Source organism: Hemiscyllium ocellatum, unplaced genomic scaffold (assembly GCF_020745735.1).
Source record: "Hemiscyllium ocellatum isolate sHemOce1 unplaced genomic scaffold, sHemOce1.pat.X.cur. scaffold_690_pat_ctg1, whole genome shotgun sequence".
NCBI lineage: Eukaryota > Metazoa > Chordata > Chondrichthyes > Orectolobiformes > Hemiscylliidae > Hemiscyllium > Hemiscyllium ocellatum.
In genome coordinates this window covers 86,174-103,804 of record NW_026869175.1, presented here as the reverse complement: position 1 = coordinate 103,804, position 17,631 = coordinate 86,174, and the positions used below count along the sequence as shown (strand labels likewise).

General features: G+C 40.7%; 1 long non-coding RNA gene across 2 annotated transcripts in view; it reads left to right on the top strand.

Annotated features, from left to right (window-relative positions):
* The window catches only part of LOC132814124 (uncharacterized), a 45,411-nt gene extending 30,661 nt beyond the window's left edge, over nucleotides 1-14,750 (top strand). For both annotated transcript variants that reach the window (XR_009644318.1, XR_009644319.1), the window contains 2 exons: nucleotides 13,392-13,432; nucleotides 14,642-14,750. This is a non-coding gene — a long non-coding RNA (uncharacterized LOC132814124). The remainder of the gene's footprint in view (nucleotides 1-13,391; nucleotides 13,433-14,641) is intronic.
* The last annotated feature ends 2,881 nt before the right edge of the window (nucleotides 14,751-17,631 follow it).

The following is a 17,631-nucleotide window of genomic DNA, read 5'->3' as shown; positions in this document are numbered from 1 at the left end:
TGTGCACTCCATGGGGCTGGGATTCCCTACCATTTGTTAACTAATCCTAAATTAACTTCAGATTAAAACAAGATTATCAGTTACCCAACAATCAACTTCTTCCATTATTCTCAAGTTACTTTTTTTAAAATTATTACTATCTAAACACAACAGGCTTTAATTTGCTGAACAAGTATTCAGGTATCTTCTCTGTTAGAATCACTTGAAGATTACTCCCTTCAGCTACATTTGGTGAATTGAACACTAATTGTAAATATATGAATATCAAATGGATTTGAGTTTGATGATAATTAATCTAGTCTGACATTCGTGTTGATTAATATCAATATAAACAGCAATGAGGTTGATTCATACCTGCCCTCTGGGCAATTAGGGATGGGCAGGAAATGCTGCCGGGCCAGCGATACCCTCATCCTGTGAATGAATAAAGGAAAATAAAAGTCTCTACCCAGTGTGAATCTGTACATGTTCAACACTGCTGTGAACATTTCCAAAGCTAAGTTCTCTATATGCAAAAAACTTTATGAGCTGGCAATACCATTGTTCATTACTTGGTGTGAAAAGAGAAAAAAAAGTCCTTCAACTTGTGGTTATAAGTAAATTCATTGGTGTCTCAGCAGGATGGATGCCTGAGTGAATCCCTTCCCCCCCCCCCCCCCCCCCCCCCCCCCCCCCCACACACACACACAGAGCAGGTGAACAGCTTCTCCCCAGACTGACTGGTTTGGCCCGTTTCCAGGTGGGAATGGGTAAAGAATTCCCTTCTGGCATTCCCCACATTTCCAGAGTCTGTCCCTAGTGTGGCTGCACTAGTGTTTTGATTTCAGATAAGTGCTGGCAGACTGTTATACACACCGTTACACTCCCCACCCACCGCCCCCCGCCCCTCCCAGAACCCAGTATAAAGCAGTAAACATTATCTCCTGCTGTGGAAGGACAGCCTGTGTTAGACTGAGTAGGAACACTGAGCAGATTTACCTCAATGACAATTTAATCATGACCAGAGCAAGTTAAGTAGGTCCAAATAAAATGCATTATAGCACAGAGAGAGGCCCATCAAATCCAAGCAGAAACACTTGCTCATTTCCCGCTGAATCAAAACTTTACATCTGATCTTAATTCTTGTGCGATCACCTATCGAATACAGATATTTTTGTCTGCTATATCTAGGTGTGTTCTAATCTTATACAGCTCTATCAAAAATATATTCAACTTGTTTACTTAAAGAAAATACAAATTTCTTCAAATCAATTCAGTGACTGCATTTTCTTCATCAGTGAACCACTCCAGTAAGTCTGTACTCCACACTCTGAAGATCACTCATATCATTCATTATTGATGTCTAATTTGTTCCACAAATCCAGACGATGCAAGTTTTCTGCACAACAGCAGTAGCTTTATTATTGTGCAGCCGGCGAGAGTTTCAAAGTGTCTCTAAAGTAGCCGAGTGTCTACTTGCAGAGACTGTTCTTCATGAATCTCTGCCTTACCCACAGAGACAGTATATTTAATAGGAATTAGACAAAGACATATCAGTCACATGGGCGATTGTCATTACATAGTTTAAAGTAGGTAATTATGACCTTACAAAGCTTGATGAATGGCGATGTCCTGTGATAAAGTGTGAATGGATTACAGAAACTGATTATCGTATTGTTCATGATTATGTGTTGATGGGAAGAGATTAAGGCAGAAGGGTTCTTCCTTCAGTAAATGGAGGATTCACTTACCTATGCTAATATGGAGGGGAGGTAAGACAATGGGAGCGGGAGGCAGTTTAACAGGGTTGTGCCCAGGGCTCTCAGTCTTGTCTGGAAAGGGCAAATTCCTCTGTCTGGGGTTACGGGGGAATCCACGTGTGGCTGCAATGCGTTCTATTTCGAAGGTACAGTCCGCCTCCCCCTACTGAGGTGTTCTGTCTGTATTGTAAGAGTACAGGCCTCGTACTCTTACAATGCAGCAGTAAGTCCTTTGGCAGGAGAATGTTTAACCCTTGAGTCGCCAATGCATCCTGAAAGAAAGCAAAGTATGGAACTGGCCCCTCTGTGGTATTTTAACTTCCCCATTCTGACCAGGAATCTGGTGACCAGAATTGGATGCAATGATTGACTGTGACCTAACTAGAGCTTTGTCAATGGTCAGCATCTTTTCCATGAGTTTGTTATCATTCGCTCTATTAATGAAGCCCAGTATCCTATACATTTACTCAAAACACTTTATGTTCTCTCTCCTTTAATGATTTGTACACATTGTCCCCCATCCTGCTGTCCTGCTCCCTGTGTCTGTTCCAATCAAATATATATTCCCTTTCTACATTGCTTCTCTCAAAATGCATCAACTTACTGTGTGTTCTAAAGAAGAGACATATTCCACTCAAAATATTATCTCTCCTCCACACATTCTACCCCCCGGAAAACAGAACAGGACAGCACTGGGATAATCGGCCCACTATGTCTGTACGGATCATGATGCCATTCCAAACTAATTCCATCTCCCTGTATATGATCCATATCCCTGCCAACCCATGCCTGCTTATGTGTCTGCCCAAATGCCTCTTAAACATTGTGATTGTTTCTGCTTTTACCATCTCTCAGGCAAGTACATTCTAGTCACTGACCACCTTCTGCATAAGAAACTTGCCTGACACAACTTCCTTTAAACCTGCACAGATGTTGTTGGAAATGCTCAGCAGGTCATGCAGCATCTGTGAAGAAAAATCAGTTAATGTTTCGGGTCTGGTCACCCTTCCTCAGAAACGTTATCGCTGATTTCTCTTCACAGATGCTGCTAGACCTGCTGAACTTTTCACAAAAATGTTTTTGTTTCTGGTTTACAGCATCTGCAGTTGTTTTGGTTTTCATTTCCTTTAAACGTGCCCCCTCTCCCCTTAAACCTACGGCCTCTAGAATTTGTCGTTTCCACCTTGGAAAAAGATTCAGATTATTCACTCTGTGCCTCTTGGGTCACCCCGCAGCCACTGACTTTCTAGTGACAACAATCCAAGTCGTTCCAACCTCTCCCAATCCAGACAACATCCTGGTAAACCTGTTTTCAACCTCTCCAAAGCCTCCACACCCTCCTTATGTGGTGATCAAAACGGCACACAATACCCCAAAGGTGGCCTGATTACAGTTTTATAATCACTCCCCTGACAGAAGGCAAGCCTGCCATCCACCTCCTTCACCACTTTCAGGGAGCTGTGAACGTGCACCTGAAGATCCCTCTGTATATCAATGCTGCTCAGGGCCCTTCCGTTTAGTGTATACATTCCTCTTGCAATGTGCCTCCCAAAATGCATCACCACACATTTGTCCAAATCAGATATATCTGTATTTTCTCCGTATAACCTTCTAACTGATCTTTCTTGCTGTGTCCTTTGACAACATTCTTCACTGTTCACAGCTTCATCAATTGTACCATCTACAAACTTGCTAATTCAGTTGTTTACATTTTCTTGCTAATCACTGATATATGTTGCAGACAACAGATGTCCCAGTTCTGATCCTTGTGGAACAGAGGCACTGGCCACAGACCTCCAGCCAGCAACATGCCCCTGCACAACTGTTGCTGGGAGAAGTATCAAAGAGGAGCCTGAGTTTAGCAGCGCGGTGAACTTTATTCAGCGCTCCTTACTTAAGCATGATGGGAGAGTTCCCTCTCGAGAACTCTGTGACTTCCCCAGCCAAGTAAGGCTGGGTTTCCTTCATGCTTTCCGGTAATATTTTCTCCCGACCCGATCTCCTGGGTTTGGAATGTCAGCTCGGATATTTCTGTGCTCCCTTTCCCAGTTTCTGATTCTCTGTCCCTCTGCAACTTCCCCTCTCAGCTCATGCAGTTGCTTTGCCAGTTCATTCAAGAATTGTTTGACCCTATCCTTGCCATTGGACATCTCGGGCACTCCCAATGCCACACCCTGTGGCACCTGCGTAGTCCGTCCGGTCACTAATACAAAGGGGGACTGCCTTGTTCCCTTTGCTGGAGTTGATGTATATTTAATTAGGATGGTGGGGAGTACTCTAACCCATCTCTGCCTGTCTCTGGGAGGGCCTTAGTCAGACTAGCTTTCAGTGTCTGCTTCATTTCTTCTGCTGTACCTGAGCTCTGGGGGTGGGATGGGAGATGGGGTTTCTGTTCAGTACCAAACAGGCCACAGAGCTGTTTAACTATGTTCCCTGTAACATGTGTCCCTTGGTCAGAATCTGCAGAGGAATGCTTCCACCCACTGCATAAACCTGTTTATTAAGACCCAGCAGGATTTCCTTCCCTGAGATTGGGATGGGGGTGTATGTAAAATCTGTAATTGTTCCCATGGGCCCCTGGGTCCCTGCTGCTGCCTCCATTTTATCCTGATTGCTTTCACTGGCTCATAGAGTGTGTACAAGACTACACCCCTTCAACAAAAAGCTGCTGTATCTCTCCCTGTTCCAGGCCTCCTCCTGTAGTGGAGCATCTGATATTGCATTGTATCCTGCTCAATATGGGCTGACCCATGATATGACTTTAATAATGTTTGTCTTATACAGTGCAGTGGCACTGCTGGATCATCCAGACTCTGTCTTGTCCAATTACTGCCCCACCCTTTTCCTATTCCTGTTTCTCCTGTTGTGGGACTGTTTCTGGGAATATCTTTAAACCTTCCTCTCTCACTTCTGCAGCTACTGCCACTGCCATCTCCTCAAATGTCTGCACTGTTTCAGTCAGTATTTTACCTGCCTTACCCACATACTCACTGCCCCGTTGGTGTGAGATTTGTACTTTCCTGTGAGCTCTAATCTTTCCTGATGAAGGGCTTGTGCTCGAAACGTCGAATTCCCTATCCCTGAGATGCTGCCTGGCCTGCTGTGCTTTGACCAGCAACACATTTTCAGCTCTAATCTTCATTATTGCTTCATCACTGGGAAAGTCAGCTGCTCCCACTAACTCTCTGACCGGTTCCTCATGCTCTATGTGGCCCCCAGACAGGGTGATGTACCCTCACCGAGCCCAGACCAACACATGGTCATGAACAATACCAAATGCATGCTGACTGTCTGTGTATATGCTGACTCCCTGACCCCTGGCTAATGTCAGTGCTTCTGTCAGGGCTTGTGATGGTTCTGCCAATTCTGGAGAATTCTCCACAAAAGGCCTCCAATAATTAAACAATCTAAAGTTTGCCTTACCCCTTCGCGATGTGCAGATGGATAGTTTTAAAATCATGGTCCTTCGTTCCACTCGGATTATCCCCTCTGCCTTCCTGATTTGATCTCCCTGTCTCTACCTACCTTCCCAGTTGCACTCTCTGTGGGTTAATTTTAAGCCCGGCCTGCCTGAACTGACACAATACTATGTTTAATATTTGGATATGTTCTTTCTCACCAACTGAGGTAATGAGGTGTTGGTAAGATTAAATAGACTAACTCCATCAGCCATACATCGGTGGAATATAATGGAATATTATGGGATCCCTGAGGTAACTGGATCCAGGTGTACTGTTTAAACACCAGCTTATTCTGCCATTCCAGGTCCACAGGTATGGATCAGACCCCATTCACAATATCAAGGGCTGAGACTATATCCTGTTGCGATTTCAATCCATTAAATACAGTGGTGTGGTTTGCTACTGTAGGATACTCTTTAGTGGCGGATTTACTGAGGGAGGTATAATCAATAGTGAGGTGGGATGAGCCGTCTGGATTCAGTGAATTAGTCTGGGATACTGTCGGTCTGACTGTTCCCTGCTTCTCTCAATCTGTTACTGTCACAATGACTGCCTCCTCAGCCCCAGCTTTAATGGGATCCTGTTTGTGTGGGGAGTGAGAGGGCCCTCGATCTTTACAGGATCTACAGATAATAACCCACATTCCTGTTTGAGTTCCCCACACTGCTGTTTGGGTCCTAGCTATAACTCCCCAGATTCCCTGACTGTTCCAGTCTCCCTGCAAGGTATCTACCCTGGAGATGTCGCCTCTCCTTTGCTTCCTGTCCCGGGCCTGGCCAGGTTGTTCCCATATTACAGTTCGGGTCTCTACATCAATAGTTGCTCCTAACTGTTCTAAAATGGCAACTCCCAGAATGGTCCCTTCCTCAGTTTCACACTCCCATATCTGAGTATATTTTGCCATATCGGTGATCTGCATCGGGACAGGTTTATTTCATCCAGCTTCCTCGATTCCCTCTCCAAATGCTCTCATTTTAGTAATTGAGAGGGTGGGGGCAAATCCATATCGGTAACTGATATAGCTGCTCCTGTATTAATATTTATTAATACAGCAAACACAGCATCAATAAATATTCATGGGCTATGCATGTGCCTACGTGAACACAGGCCACACACAATGTGAACATCTATCTCCCTCTCTCTGCCTACGTTCCTTGGCTATGTGCCCTTTCCTGCTTCCTTTGTAACATTGTGGGTCTGGTTCCCCTCCCTGTACTGAAGCTATTCCCCTGTGTTTCTGCGTTTGCCTCAGCTCTCATGACCAATTCAGCATTTGGTTAGAATTATCTCCCACTGGGAGTCCCATGTTTATAATTACAGTTAAATGGGGTCCCATGTCATCTTTTAAACACATCAAACCTATTTCATCATCACACTTTGGGGTTTGGTAATCCCCCGTGGTCCTTACACACCTCAGGCTTCCTCTCTGTATGATCCTCGATATTACCCTTGGGTCCCTGAGTCACCAAGGTTATTTTAGACCATTCAGCCTGTCCCCTCCCCAGTGTGTCCCTGTAATATCTGTAAATGCCTGGAGGCACTGGTCAGCTGTGCACTGGGGGGAACCGGCTCACACCCCCACCCTCTCATTGCAGGGACAGCTTCTGATGTACACGTCAGGGTATCTTGGCCTGAGAGATCTTGGCTGACACCATCATCGGTGAGACTGTGTACCTCAATTAAATAATCCATATTGTCCCAATGAGGCCCATTAATACCATTTCTCTATCAGGCTGGGTGTTCATTCACCAACACCTGTCATTCAGCCGGGTAAACGGTTCAGGTTTGGTTTCTGTCAGTTCCCGTTGTTGCTCCCTACTGTCTAGCCACGTTGAGCTTTGATGCCGAGCGGTGCCATGGACACGGCCTTCTGGGCCTTACAGGGCGGTGGGTCATCCCACCCATTGCCGTCCCTCTGTCCATACGTGGGCGCTTCACCATCTAACCCGTTCTACCCAGTGTCACCATCCTCACTGCCTTCTGAGGAGAGCGGGGCACTAGGTACATCCCCCACTGTAACTACCAGCTGGCCTTTAGCTTTAAGGCCTCACGTCTGAGAGTCACCACCTTCACTTGTTCCTGTTTCCCATAATAATGTAACACATTCCATCATTCCTGGAATAAAACAGAACAAAATGTGAATTTGGTTTTACTTGAAATATTTATAACTTGACATTCACTTTACAGATCTATAGAGGTGAGAATTGTACTGTGATTATTTAAGTGAATTTAACATGATCATACAGTGAAAATAACTCTTAACGTCAACGACAATGAATGAACTGAATAATATGTGATCATTTGTACCAGTTCTTGCAATGAAAATTCGATTTTATTTTAATGCTTGTCACCCATTACACCATGGGCATTGTTATTAGGGAATAAAGTAATGGAAGGATATCAGAGAAAATAAATAGACTTTAATTTTAGCTTCACTGCAATAATGAACCAAAACAATATTTGGAAATATGGTTAAACTACATAACAAAGTTTCCAGTGTCATTATTGACATGAAAACTATTTTAGTTTGCAAGTTGTTTTGCTCTAAGAATAATTGGAAATGAATTGTGATTATGAATTGACCATTTAAAATGTACTTTGAAGAGAATAATTAGATATATTTTTGGAGGAAATTAGGGAAGGAAATAAATATGTATACATTGGTATTAATAGTTTAAAAATGTTTGGAAGTTGACTGGGATTATTTGATTGAGAGAGGCTGCATGATTATAAAGACTAATTCACCTTTTTCATTGCATTGTTGGTTTCACTAGAATCTGTTGTGGTCTAAGCTCTTGTTGTGTGCAATGGACTGTCACTAATAGCTTCATTAACCTGCGAGTCTCAGATCAGGTTTCCTTTGTCTGTAAGTCAGTCTGTAAGTGTGCGACACACCTGCTTTTCTGAGGGGAAACAGAGACTCTTTTCAAAGGAAATAAGTGGCAGTTCACACACCAGAGGCAGGGAAGGGTTTTTCTGAAGAATTTCATTGTCTATCTATAAACCGATGGTATCTGTGTTTGTCAGTTTGTGGAGGATTCAGCCCCTTTGTTCTCAGCTGTTTTTATACAAGCAGTTGTTTCATTATGTCTTTGCCAAGAATGTTGTTTACTTTCCCCTTTTACTGTGATTGTGCAGGTTAGAATATTCTGTGAATCAATAATGTTCAGTAACTGAACATTGAATAGTTTAGACTCTAACAGAGCAGGGCCTTGTTTTCAGCTCATTATTCACTTTTATTTCCTGGTTGTGTTGAATGTTACAGAAACAGGCTCTGAGCAATGTTTCCATTCACTTGTGTTGGAGTCACTGACAGCCACGTGGTCAGTCAGTTTCAGGCTGATGGATCAGTTTCTCTGTCCTATTAGATGGTGCTCACTTGCTCAGTTTCCGATGGCTCACCTCAGCGTCAGTCCATCAGCTGCTGAAACCCTCCATCCAGCATTCGTCCCCTCTCACCATGACTATTCCAATACAGTCCCAGCTTGTCTCCCACATTCTACCTCCATTACCTCATGGTCACCTCAGATTCTACTGTCTGTGTCCTTGCAGCAAGTTGTGTCAGACACCTACCTCAGTTTTAACCTGATCTACATTATGTTCAGAAAGATATTTTCAAAATTTGGTTCACTGCTTTTAAACCTACCCGTGCCTTCACCCTGTCCTCCCTGTGTAGTTCCACACCTCCCTGGGGTATCTGCACTTATCCAATTCCAGCTGTGTGAGGGTTTCTTACTTTGTTCTCCTCCCTGTTGGTGGCTTTAGTTTCAGTTGCCTTGAACCTAAACTTGGTCATTCTCTTCCCCCATTCCCTTCAACGCTCCTTAATTCTCCCTGTTTGATCAAGGTTTTGGTTCCCACCCTTTGTAGCTCGGGAACAGTCCTGTGGTATCATTGCTGAACTGTTAATGCAGAGACCCAGTGAATATTCTGGGGTCCCTCATTCGAATCCCACCACGGCAGAAGTGGAACTTCAATTTAATAATCATCTAGAATTATGAGTCTATTGATGAAATCATTCTCGATTGTCAGGAAAAACCCATCTGGATCACTGATGTCCTTTAGGGAAGGAAGCTGCCATCCTGACCTGGTCTGGCCTACATGTGACTCCTGACCCACAGCAATGTGGTTGGCCCTTACCTGCCCTCTGGGTAATAAATGCTGCCCACAGCCAGTGGCACCTACATCCCAGTGAATGAATTTTAAACAAAGCTCTCAGTCCTTGGATCATGTGTGAGAGAAGCAGAAGGTGACCATTCGGCCCCTCGAGCCCAACCATTCAATAAGACCAGGCCTGATCTGTTAGTGATTTGTATTCCATCTCCCCTCAACGTCCCTTAACAAGAATCTATCAAATTGTGTCTTAAAAATACTCAGTGAGCCCACCTTCTGGGGCAGAGAGTTCCAAATTTGCACAGCCCTCTGATGGGAAACAAATATCATCATCGCTGTCCTGAAAGGGTGAACCCAATTTTAAAGCAGTTCCCTCTAGTTCAGGAATGACCCACAAGTGGAAACATCCTTTCCACATCCACCTTATCAAACCATTCAGGATGTTAGATACTTCAGTCATGTCACCCCTCACTCTCCCAAACTCTAACTGTAACAAACCTATCCTGTCCAACCGATCCACATTTTATTTCTGTCACTCCGGGTGTGAGTGGGGTTGAAATGTTATGTTATGTTTATTATGCAGTGAATGTGTTGCTTCACTGTGTGGGGTCTAAGAGTCAACATGAGCCATACTAGCTTCCCTGTCTCACTGTATTACATATATCTTACATCACTGTCGTGTTTCCATCCCTCCCTACCTCATCGAACTAAAAAGAATGACAGAGATCGAGAAAAGTTGTTAGAAAATTTGTTGTTGCATAAAAGGTATTTGGTCTGTTTGTAGAGATTGCATTGTAATTGTAGTAACCAGTTAATTAAAAGTTACTGACAAAATATTTTAAGAGGATCTACTGTTGGTGGTGGAAATGCTGCTGGTTCATATAAGAGAGGGCTGGGGTGAATACTGTACTTGGTTTTGATGAGAAAGTTGAGCAAGGTCAGATTCTTTTATCTTTGTCAATAAGGGGCAGAGATTGCAGCTAGGACAGTGTGGAGCTGGTTTGATCTTGTAGTCATTTTAAAAATATTTCTTTGATGTGATGTGGGTGTCACTGGCTGGGCCCAGCATTTATTGCCCATCCCTAGTTGCCCTTTAGAAATTGGTGGTGAGCTGTCTTCTTGAGCCGCTGCAGCCTACCTGCTGTGTGTATACAGCACAATACCTTTGGGGTGGGGATTTCCAGGATTTTGACCCAGTGACAGTGAAAGAACAGCTATATATTTCCAATTCAGGGTGATTAGTACCTTATAGGGGAACTTGAAGATAGTTGTCTTTCCATGTAGCTGCTGCCCTTGTCCTTCTCGATGGAAGTGGCCATGGGTTTGAAAGGTGCTGGTTAGTGAATTCCTGCAGTGCATCTTGTAGATAGTATACACTGCTGCTACGGAGCATCAGTGGTGGGTGGGGGGGGGGGTGGATACTTGTGGATGCTGTGCCAATCAAGCGGGCTGCTTTGTTCTGGATGGTATCAAGTTTCTTGAGTGTTGTTAGGGCAGCACTATCCAGGCAAGTGGGGAGTATTCCATTCACACTCCTGACTTGTGTCTGGTAGCTGTTGGACAGGCTTTCAGGAGACAGCAGTTGAATTACTCTTGTAGCCCCTGTGTTTATGTGGTGAGACCAATTCAGTTTCTGATCAATGATTATTCCCAGGATGTTGATAGTGGGTGTTCAATGATGGCAACACCATCGAATGTCAAGGGATGGTGGTTAGATTATTTCTTATACGTGATGGTCATTGCCTGCATTTGTGTGGGATGTATGTTACTTGCCCCTTGTCAGCCCAAACCTGGATATTGTCCAGATCTTGTTGTACTTGGACTTGGACTGCTTCAGTACCTGCGGAGGGAATTAATTATTAACGTTCAATAACCATGGAATTATGCAAATTCCTTTTTCTATCAAATGTCATGGACTGTATCTTGTGGTCACTCTGATATTCACTTTGGTTATCTCCTTACTCTCTTCCTGATTCAGACACAAATGTTGGATCATCGATCAGGATAAAATTACATCAATTTCTCCTTCTTCACGGTGCACTGATAGATTTTCAAAATCTAAGTGTTGCTAACATCTAATTATTGTTCCGTTCAGTAGGGGGTATAAATGTGTAATAATGGCTCAGTACATGAAGTAATGTGAAGATATGGCGGTGTACAAACTCACAATGATTGTGAATATCAATTTTTATTTTAACCATATAAACACAGTTGAATTGTTTTAATTATATTTGACTTCAATGCTCACATTCATTGTATTTCTGATCACAATAAGAGTGAACTATTTCTTGTGACAAAATTATTTAAAATTCATGTCACTTTTTTATAGACGCAAAATCGAATCAACACCCGTTTGTTCTCTCCTTTACCCATCGCAGTCAAGTTTGAATTGTACAATGCTAGCTTGGTACAGCACGGAAACAGGCCATTCAGGCAGCCCGGCCAGGTTCCCTAAACTAAACTAGCCCCATTTTCCTGTGTTTGTTCCATATCCTTCTGGACGTTTTCTATCCATGTAACTGTCCAAAAGTCTTTTAGATGTTATAATTGTACCAGCCACCGCCTTTCCTCTCACAGCTCATTCCGTGTGAGCCAAACACACTTTGTGAAAAAAGTTGCCCCTCAGATCCCTTTTAAATCTTTCCCCCTTACCTTAAATGTAATTTACACTGTAGAATCTTTATGACTGCAAAGTTATTAAAAGTTGAGAGGTACTTAGAAGCAGCATAATAACATTCATAGTTTAGTCAGTGAACGGAAGCAAATAAATTCAAGATATTGTGAACATTACAATGAACAACGGATACAAGTTGAGAAAATGTTGGATTGAAAAATAATTCAGTAGACACTTAGATATTTTCTAATCAACTCTGATGTGTTTTGACACATCTCTGTTGAAGTTTAGAATTGAATCCATACCTCCTGGTCTTTCAGTACAGACATTACCAGAGCCCTACATAATGTTCCTATGCAAGAAGGGCAGGACTATAATCACATACTTACGGTGGTTACTCACAGGGAAAACTGCTCAAATATTTATTGTGATAATCAGACTGGGTTGTATTCGACAATTCCAGTGTGTAATGGACTGATAAAAGGAATTAGTAATTCATAAAAATGTTGGAACGAAGCGACAATGATCTTAAACAAATATAAATCTCATGATAATCAAGTAATTAAATATGTTTGAAGCAGTTATTTATGTACTCAAAATTAAACTGCTTTGTAATGCTCATGACTTGGAAGTAAAGCATTAGTCATTCAATGTGACTATTAAGCGAAAGATAATTTCCCTCATTTTCACAAAATTGTGATTTCTAAGAATTCAAGATTTATTGTAAAAGAATAGAGCAAACATTTGTTAATTCTGGTTTGTATACACAAGAAACACATGAAATTAATACAATGTTTAACATGAAAAATACTTAGCTCTATTGTAATAATCAGAAATATAGAAATGTTAGCATTGAAATGAAATACAATCAATACAAGAACGCAAAAAACTGTGGATACTGGAAATCAGACACAAAAATAGCTGATAACAAATTTAAGAATGATGAGAAAACCCTTATTGCAATGTAATTGTGCAATATGTTGGAAAGAACTGAAATATTGATGTGAAAACTAGTTAGCCATCTCTTAATTGATAAGACTGATTAATAATCATTTAATTAAAATGAGAATTCAAATGAAAGAGAATGAGATAGTTACTATGAGTGTTGGGTGAGAAAACTTTGCTTGATTGCAGGTGTGTTGACCTGAAACGAGTGTAAATATTTCATCATGATACTGGCACTAAGAAATAATAGATTCAACTCTCATGATGGCGTGATAATTGAAATTAAAATTAAAGAATAATTAATGTTAGAACTCAACACTTAAAATGATTCAATATTTTCAAAGCAGTTTGTACTAGATATTCAATAAGATCAGTAAACTGAGAATTAAAATATTGGGTTAATTTCAAAACAAAAATCACACCTTCAGAGATTATTCATCAGAATAGTTTTGTCATTGAAAGAAACCTCATTTATTCAAGAATTCTGCATTTTCCTCATTTTCTGTCTTTTTCCCACAGGGATCTGCACTGGAACCCTTCTGTTTGCAGGACAAATATATGTAAGTGACATGGATTAAAATCTAATTTGGTGAGTTAATAAGTTTGCAGATGATACAAAGTTCAGTGCAGTTGTGGATAATATAGAGGGTTGTCAAAGAATGCAGCAGGAAAAAGATAAATTGCAGGTATGGGCAGAGAAATTAAATGGGCAGAAAAACGTCGAATTTCCTGTTCCTAGGATGCTGCCTAACCTGCTGTGCTTTAACCAGGAACACATTTTCAGCTCTGATCTTCAGCATCTGTAGACCTCACTTTTCACTCAGAGAAATTAAAGGCAAAGTTTAATCCACACAACTGTGAGGTTTTTCACTTTGGGTGTTCAAATATTAAGGAAAAGTAGGTAATGGCAGGACTGAGAACAGCTTTGTTGTTCAAAGGGATCTTGGCGTTCAAGACCATGGCTCCCTGAAAGTGACCATGCAAGTAGATAGGGTGGTCAGGAAGGCAAATGGCATGCTTGCCTTTATTGGTCAGGGAACTGGTTACAAGAGTCAGGATGGCATGTTGCAAATTTATAAGACTTTGGTTAAGGCATACTTAAAGTATTGTATTCACTTCTGCTCGCCACATTATAGGACGGGTATGGAGGCTTTGGAGAGGATACAGAGGGCGTTTACCAGGATGCTGCCTGGATTTGGAGACGTGAGAAAAACTCAGGTTGCTTTTTTGTGGAGTAGCGGAGGATGGAGGAAGAATTGATGCAAGTCTATACAATCAGGAGATACGGAAATAGGGTTGACAGTCAAAATGTTTTCCCAGAGTTGAAATGTCAAAAGTAAGTGACATGCGTTTAAGGTTAGGGAAGACAGTTCAAGGGGCATGTGATGGGTAATTTGTTTTTTTACAAAGGGAGTGGTAGGTGTCTGGAATGAACTTCCAGGGTTGGTGATAAAGGCAGATACATTAGGGCTTTTTAAATGTTCATTTAGATAATTTGGAAGGATATGGACCAAGGGTAGACAGAAGGGGTGAGTTTATTTTGCATTATGTTCCGCACAACGTTATGGGCCAAAGGGCCCATTCCTGTGTTGCACAGATCTTTGAGAGAAAACTCATGTCTAACACATATGACATATAATCTAATCAATATTTAGTCACTGGTATCAAAAACAGGAGTAAAATAAGTAGAGAATGAACTTGACTCTAATCTAAAGATATAGTTTGACATTTACACAGGTAATGCTTTGGTTTTTTTTCTGAATTATCAGATTTGATGAAGATGTGTTGAAAATGTTTGCAGTTACTGATCTGCTGAACGAAAATGACCACTTTTAAACTGATGATTGGACTAGAAACCTTTGAGAAAACTTGAAAATATTCATTAAGGTGAGATGCACATCATAATTTAGTCCTACATTTCTTATTGCCAGTACTCCAATAAAACATTTTTTTCACATCTATACCAAAAAGAGTGATTTTCCATCCAATGCTCATTGGAAATATCTGAATGCCACTTATTTCAACAATCAAACTAACCATAGCCTCATCGATTCAGAGATATCTAATGACATTTCACCAATAATTACTGTTTATTTCAGAACATTGTATGTTCAAACAGCAATGTGAGATTCTCTTTAATATTCAGTTCACTGACAGCATATTAATAATTTAGTTATTGCTAATATCTAATAACTGATCAATCCAGTAAGGGATATAAAAGTGGAATTATAGCTCAGTACATCAACTGATGGAAAGATATTGCAGTGTTCACTCTCCCAATTATTGTGAATATCGATGTATATTTTGATTTGATTTGATTATATTTTTCTTCAACGTGAAGGTTTATTGTATTTCTGATCTCAGCAAGGGTTAAATATTTTAAAGGTAAAAAAATTCAAATATGTGACTTTTTTCGTAAACACGAGAAAAAAACGTACATGTGTTTGTTCTTCCCTTTATCAATCAGAGTACATTTTGAATTGTTGGAAGTTGTACATTTGTGTCAGGAAGAGGAGCTGCCTGCAGCTGAATAGTCACAGTGAAAGAATTTTTTTTGGTGATAAGCATTCTAATTATCTTTTCATTATCAGAAAAATTGCTTTAAACATATTCAGCAGTTGTATTTTTCATGAATTTACAATAAGCGCATGATATATCTATTTATTTTTCCTTCAATTGTCACGATATTGATTGTTACGTAAGAGCCTATATACTTAGTACCATCATTATTGTGAATTACCATTTCATTCTCAGTCCATTGCATAGAAACAGTCGAATTAATTCCCAGCCCAATTATCGGAGTGAACACTGGTTAGTTTTCATTTAAGTAATCACAATTAATTATAATCCCACCCTTCCTTGGTGGGAACATAATGAAAGGAACCTGTGGAGCTCCAGTAGAGTGTCTCCCACGAGACCAGGAAGTGTGCGTTGAGTTCCCATCTTCAACAGAGATGCACCAAAACAGCTTAGAATGGTGATTAGAAAATATCTAAGCAGAGTTTGAATTGCTTTTCAATCCAATTTTGGATTTGCTCTGTCTGTTGTTCATTCCAATAATCACAGAATCTGCAATTTATTATCTTCAGGTCATTAATAAATGTATGTATCACATTACATTGTCTCTAAATTTTAGATTTGAGGACACTGTAGTTTTTCAAATTTAAAATATCTAACTAATGACATTCATTTTATTTAATCAAAATACCTTACTACTTCCACTTATCTCACTTTGTGTATGATGGCTTCAATGCATTTTGCTAAGCAATTCTACTCAACATAAAGATTTTGTTGACTTTAAATAGTATCTTTAGCACTCGCTTATCAATCTATTCCTAAATCAAAGAATCATAGAGTCATAGAATCCCTACAGTGTTGTAACAGGATACTTGGCTCAACAAGTCCACACCGACCCACCGAAGAGTAACCCACCCAGACACATTCCCTTACTCTATTACTCGACATTTCCCCTGACTAATGCACCTAACCTACACATCCGTGAACACTATGGGCAATTTAGCATGGCCAACTCACCTAACCTGCAGACTTGTATACTATGACAATGTTATTGAAATTAATGCTCACACAAAACACTATTCATAAAGCCAGACAATGGTCTCATGATCATTTAATTACTGTTCAGTGGAATAATCTGAGTAACTGTCTTATTGTTCCTGAGATCAATCATCACAGTAAGCATCTGATTATCATTCCCTCCAGTAAATACAATGAGTGTGTTCTGAAATTTCTGTTCTGTAATTATCCAAGATACGTATTGCTCACAGCAGTGTTTATTCTTCATTACGAGTGGCCAAGGATTCTAACAGCCATTGATCTTGATCTTATTGTTACTGAGTGCAGTAACCACAGTAAACATTTGGTTATAATTCTTGCCAATAAATACAAGAGCTATCCTCTTACTTTGAAGCCCAGCAATTACACGTGATACTTGTTACTCAACGTAGTATTTATTCTTTATTACGATTGGCCAAGAGCACTAACAGCAAGACTTGTCAATAGTCCTGATTTGTACATGTTTTCAAACAGGTTTTCAGTCCAATTATTTCAAAAAAAGAGTCATTTGACTTAGTTCAAATGTAGATGTAAACATTTTCGGATCATTTCCATTCAAAGTATTGATTTGCTTATTCGGATCAAACTTGAATTTGCTTCTGTAAATTCAATTTACTGTGTTTTCCATTCATGGAAGCACTCGTTAATTGGTCCTCATTTTCATCTTAAATCTAATGCAAATTTGAAATACTGATTACAGTGAAAATTATATGAATTGTGGGTGGCATGGTGGCACTGCTGCCTCACAGCGCCAGGGACCCTGGTTCAAATTCCACCTCAGGCAACTGTCTGTGTGAAATTCGCACATTCTCCCCCGTGTCTGTGTGGGTTTCTTCCGGGTGCTCCGGTTTCCTCCCACAGTCCAAAAAATGGACAGGTTAGGTGAATTGACCATACTAAATTGCCCGTAGTGAAGTGGTAAATGTAGGGAAATGAGTCTGGGTGGGTTGCTCTTCGGAGGGTCAGTGTGGACTTGTTGGGCCAAAGGGCCTGTTTCCACACTGTAAGTAATCTAATCTAATCTAATCTAATCTAATCTAATCTATAAATGTGTGGTCTCTAAAAGAAAGCCATGGAAGGCTAGATAGAATTCTTGAACAGCCTGTATATTTGAATGAAAAAAACAATTCCTTCCAAAAAACAAAGTTAAATAATCACACAAAACCAGGTTATGGTCCAAGAGGTT